The sequence below is a fragment of the Lygodium microphyllum genome, chromosome 12, assembly GCF_053477565.2.
Source record: "Lygodium microphyllum isolate KBCC chromosome 12, Lygodium_microphyllum_v1.1.10, whole genome shotgun sequence".
Classification (NCBI taxonomy): Eukaryota; Viridiplantae; Streptophyta; class Polypodiopsida; order Schizaeales; family Lygodiaceae; genus Lygodium; species Lygodium microphyllum.
Window position 1 is genome coordinate 13,437,890 of NC_141146.1, and position 6,000 is coordinate 13,443,889.

Sequence of the window (6,000 nt, forward strand, 5' to 3'; positions counted from 1 at the left end):
AGGCCCTTTTTTCTATTGTTAGGCCGTATTTGTCCTGCTCTTCTTTTGTGAATGGGAGCTTAATGCCTCTGTTGTGCTTGGCCATCTCAGATTCCTATCATGAGGTGACACCTCACTATTAGTTTACTTGAAATGAATTTTTGCAAAAAGATGAGGGGGTTATGAATATATACTATGGAAAGATGAAGTGCTCAAGTACAGAATGAAAATTTTTGTTTCAATCAGTTCCACCTAGCATTTCATGAAAATTTTCCTTAAGTGCAAATTGACTTTTATCAGCACTTTTTTCTTTTCTAAAGTTCGGTTTAAGATTCAAGTCGTGTCTTCTTTTCCGCCTTATCCCCTCCTCCCTAGAAATGATGAAAATACTTCCTAGGATTGGAGGATGAAGGTTTAAGGGCGTTAAGTGCATGCTTGCTATGCATTACCTCATTATGAGCCAATCGTAGAAGTTTGGGTTATACTTCAAGTGGGCATGACGGTCCATGTCATGAGGTCTAATGCCTACGTGTGTAGCGTAGGTCAAGACATGGATTAGGAAGTCTCCAGAGTTCATCTTTTTGGTAACTATAGTTCTTCCTTAGTCAAGAGTCGATCCAAATAGGGATGAGTCATGATATATTCCTCTAAAGGACGTTTGTGCATGATGACTAAGACTTTGAACTAGGTAGGAGCCACATAGGTAGGGTCGCACTCAATTTTTTTGATTGCACGTCTCTGCTTTGCTTTGGTCATAATTTGGTAGCCCTCTTGTTCCCATTGGAGACACAAATCATATCATTTTTGCAAAAAGGAAGAGTTAGAGTCGGCTAAATTTGTTAAGTCTTCTAGCTCTTGGCTTGTTATAAAGACTTTGCTCCTACAATAGGATGTGATCAGCCATTGTGTGTGAGTTTGCACTCAAGAGATCTTGCTGTCAATCAGCCATTTCAAGAATCTCGATGAATAAAAACTCATATTCCTCCCAAGTGCATGGCAAGGAGCTCACTTCCATTGCTAATGTGTCATCGAGGAGGCCCCAGCTATTCATAGATCTTGGCTAGCATGGTGAATGTGGCATTCAAGAATCTAATATAGGTGAGAGGTTGTCCCATGTATTCACTATTGAGATATTGAGCTTCACTCGTGATATGCCAGGGTGACCGTTGTGCATTTATGTCACCGACTTGTTAGCTGCAAATGCGGTTGGTACACCGCCCATGAATGATAGCTAGATGATAGCTATCCTTATCTACTCTAGTTCGTGGCTCAGTTAGTATGCCACCTTAGTTAGTTGAGTTTGGTTTGAGACCCATATATAGGGTTCTTCTATTTCTCTGTACTTGAGTTCTTTTGGCTTACACAACTAAGAAGAGGAAAACTGTTTTTAGCCTCCACCTTTGTGTGTAATTCCCCATTGTGTAAGTGAGAAAGCTACAAGTGAGACTCCTTCCTTCTCTCCCACAATCTTGACATGGTATTAGAGCTTGGTTCGTGGTAAGGAACTCAAGAAAGTAAACCAAGTTCGTGGTGTTTTGGCTTGGTTGCCCTGTTTTTTTGATTCGAGGTCATTTCGGGGCCTGTTTTGGAGGCGGAAGTTTTTCGCACGCACTCAAGAAAAGGCCCTATTTTTTGCTATGCGACCACTGTTCTATAGGTCGGTGAAAAGTTACCGTAGAAATTGCATCGTAGCATAGATACATTGGGAGTTACAGAATCATCCTTGTTGCCCGTTGATGCAAAATCGTCATTAGGAAGTGACTATGTGGTCATATATCAATTTTGTCAGTTTTGCAGATTTTCCCTTGTGAGGTTGAAGCTGTGTTTTTTGCAGTGACAGAATTTTTTGCAGTGTTCTGTAATGGCGTCTGATTCTCTTTCATAGATTGTCACTGACTTGACAAGAACAACTTCCAAGCATGGAAGTTTAGAATGAAGAATTTCCTTATGGAAAAAGGATATTGGGAATTCGTTGCAGGAAATGAAGAAGAACCAGTTCTTCCTGATGTTCCCAATCAACAGCAAATGCAGGCATTTAAAGGATGGCATGAGAGAGCCAGAAAAGTTATGTACTGGCTGTTGAGATATCGAGCTCCACTCGTGATATGCCAGGGTGACCGTTGTGCATTTATGTCACCGACTTGTTAGCTGCAGATGCGGTTGGTACACCGCCCATGAATAATAGCTAGATGACAACTATCCTTATCTACTCTAGTTCATGGCTCAGTTAGTATGCCACCTTAGTTAGTTGAGTTTGGATTGAGACCCATATATAGGGTTCTTCTGTTTCTCTATACTTGAGTTCTTTTGGCTTACACAACTAAGAAGAGGAAAACTGTTTTCAGCCTCCACCTTTGTGTGTATTTCCCCATTGTGTAAGTGAGAAAGCTACAAGTGAGACTCCTTCCTTCTCTCCCACAATCTTGACATTCACGGCTAGGTCTGAGGCCAACGTAAGAATGCCTCATGGGTAGTTCAATGGGGTATCTATCACACTTGTTCAATGGATTGGCCTTCTGGCTCAATTGATGTGCTGCTTTGTGCTTGTGAAGAAATTGGAATGATGGAAGTATTAGGTTGAGTCGGTTTGGATACAATGGGCTACTGTTTTGGTCGATAGAGCTATTGGGGCTCTATGGATTCAGTGCTTGTTGAGTCAATTGGTTTCTCATTTTTGGATGTCTCACCATTTTTTGGAGATGGGTTGGAGGGCCTAAATTGAGGGACATGCATGCTGCTCATAGTCTTGGATAACCAATTCCAATTGTTGCCTGCATACTAGCCTTGAGTGTGTAATAGGACTTTAGGCACCCATCACGGCTTGACCATTTGTCTATTTTTGTATCTCTAGCTTTGTCTCCTAGACCTAGGGCATGATGTTTCATGGTTACAAGTTTACTCGGTTTAGCTTCTAGACGATTGTGGTTGGTGTTTAGGCGCCCATTTGAACTATTTATCAGTGGTCTTGGGTGTGGCTCCTTTAGGTGGAATGCATTTTGTCTTGGCAAGGTGGGACAAGTTACGACCCCCCCCCCCCCCCCCCCCCCTTAGACTTTGCACTTGGTTCCTCTATCAATGGCATTACAAGAGCTGCAATGGAGCTGCACTGCCCTTGCTGAAAGCCATCACTATCCAAACATTACTAATGGCGAGGTGAATGTACTATGAGTCATAGTCGACATTGCAATGCGCTTTTTTCTTGAATGTGCATTCTAGTAGTGGTTCCTTACCAACAACAACCTTGGTGTTAGGCATCATGTAGAGGATCATAGGAAGGCTTTTAGTCTCAATAGAGACTGCTATTTTGCACTTTCTGAGTAGTGAGTAGGACTGCCCCTCAAATGGATTGAGTTTAGTATTAGTAGGTTGCAATTGGGGCTGACCAATGAGGGTCCAATGATCGTGTGTAAGGATATTAAAGTCAACTCCCTCATCATCAATAAATGCATCCAAGACATGTGTCTTTTGGGACAGTCACTAATATGCATACTAGGCGAGTTCTACCATTTCCTCATCCCCATCCTCTATCTCAGTGATGGTGGCTACTCTTACATTTATAGGTAGATTCACTAGCATTGGAGCCTCGTGTGGTGGGTGCACTAGTGTTGCTGGATTGCTAGAGCTCCTAGCCATCATGCAAAGTGGTACTGATGGTGGGACCCTAATCTTTGACAACTAAAATGGTGTGCTTTGTGGGACTTACCAGCTGCCCTAGTAGCAAGTTTATAATCCTCCTCTTTATCTAAGAATGGTAGATTGATGGTAGCTAGCACATGCATCCAATCCCACTCGTCCTCGGGGCAAGGGATATACTTTGTTAGTGGCCTGAGGAACTATTGGATTGTGAGTCTCCTTTCAATGTAGCGAAGATGGCATCTAGGTCAACCAGAATGGTCTTCCAAGTATCCATCTTGACTCTCATGGCTTCAGATTTGTTGCTTAAGAACATTAGAGCGTTGCCTCAATCTTCTATCACTCGTGTGTTTGGCATCCATGGTTGGCCTAATAGGATGTCGTAGTCCACTTCCTTCATGACTATGAAGTTCATTGAGAATTGGACTCCTGCTAACTTCAAGAGCCAGCCTTTTAGCACTCCAAGTTGTCTGACTTTCATTCCCTTAGCCAACATGACATTAAACCTTGCGGTCTCCATAGCTAGGTTACCCCAAGCCTATAAGATTGCATGGCTAAGTATAATGACTCTTACTTCTATGCCTACGATTCCCTTGTAGCATCTTCTAATGCACTGACATGCAAGATTGCATGCATCTTAGTGCCTTCTGAGAAAGCATTAATGTGTACAAACTTAGGCATTGATTTTAAGGTTAACCTTGGCATGTACAAAATTGTGTTGTGGTCACGTAAGTTGGTCACCCCAAGCTCATCATGTCATTCTACCCACTGCTTCAACCCTTTCTATAGCATCAAGTTTTGCCTAAGCGATTCTCCCAAAGGTAGGGTCACAATGGCTGATATCAATGTCATGAGAAAGTTGCCAAATGTCTAATTTTCATTAGCCTCTACATTACACGAGGGATTCACTACTAGTAATAAGGAGACATCACCTACGTGCAAGAAATATATGAAAATACCCCTTATCTACCCCCTATTTATGGGACCTTACCTTATAAAGTGTACCTTCCTTCCCTTAAATAACCCCCCTCCCTTACACTCACATGGTAAAATATGGTAAACCCTAGTGGACCCCTCGGGCTACACTATTTTTCCAATGATCTTGGGCAGTCTATCTACCTATAGCATCTAGACTATGTCTATGTACTGCTACATGGGGTGCGAATGTGTCTCTTGACCTTAACTGAGTAGGCAAGATTGGTGTGCTCACATTGAAGAGCTCATTGATCTCATCTTTGACAATGGGTTTCGCATACTTTAGGTACACTTGGGCTTCTCTCACCCACTCCTTGACCTTATCAACCACTTTTAATTGGTGCTTTGAATCGGGATATTATCCAACCTTGGCACTTCCCTTTTCTGCTATCTTAGGAGCAGATGTCTCTGCTTCTGCATCCGTGACTTGCTTCCCCTTTGGTAATGTGGTGGCACTATATGTCTTAAGCATAATCCTCATCTGATCCTTCTTCTACTGCTTCTCTTCCCTATTGAAGTTGCATTGAGGTTGCTAGGTCTTGGTAATAAAATACCGGATTTCTTTGGTTAGGTCATGTCATTCAACAAAATTGGTGTGGCTTTGCTATCAACAAGTGTTTCGGCTCCGAACAGTCCCACTGGTACAGATGGCACAATATCCAAACTAGTGGAATGTTTTTTTCTATGGCATTTAGCGTACAAGTGTGTGATCCCACACTCAGGGCATCTCAGGTCGGACTTCTCTTGATTGTCTTGCTCCCTTTCAAGACATCGTGATAAGATGTGTCCTAGGTGACTGCAAGTCCAACATGCGATGGGTTCTTGGTTCTGTCCTCCTAGACCTCTACCTCTTCCCCTACCCAATGCTATCATTGGTAGTGGTTTGAAATCCATCAAGATGGGATTTTCCTCTTTCTTGTATGAGATGTAAGGGTTTACATATGCTTCATCCTCATTTGCTCCTCTAGGTAATGTACTGGAGCATCTCTCGGTGGATGGGTCACGATGGGTCCAAGTGATCTAGGTATCCCTGTGGGGTTGATGTCCATCCTAGGGATAGTCGGCTTTGAATCATTAGGTGCTGGGAGAGATATTAGAGCTACCCTTGCATAATGTGGTAGTCTATTTCTTGTGGGTCGTAAGACTAATTGTATGATTGTGGATATGGCAATCGCCTTAGTAATCGGCAATGCATTGCATCATGATCAAACCTACCGCAAAGGCCACAGGGTCTAGGTCTAGGATCCATGCACTCAGTCAAAAGGTGGTTTCATCCACAATGCATGCAATGCATGTGAGTTCATGAAGGCCTTCTCATCATATCTTGAAGGCTAGCCAAGTCTAGCATCACATCCACCAACTCTTGGTTCTACGTCCAGTTGCTTAATGCAATCCACCACGTCGTCCCCTGTT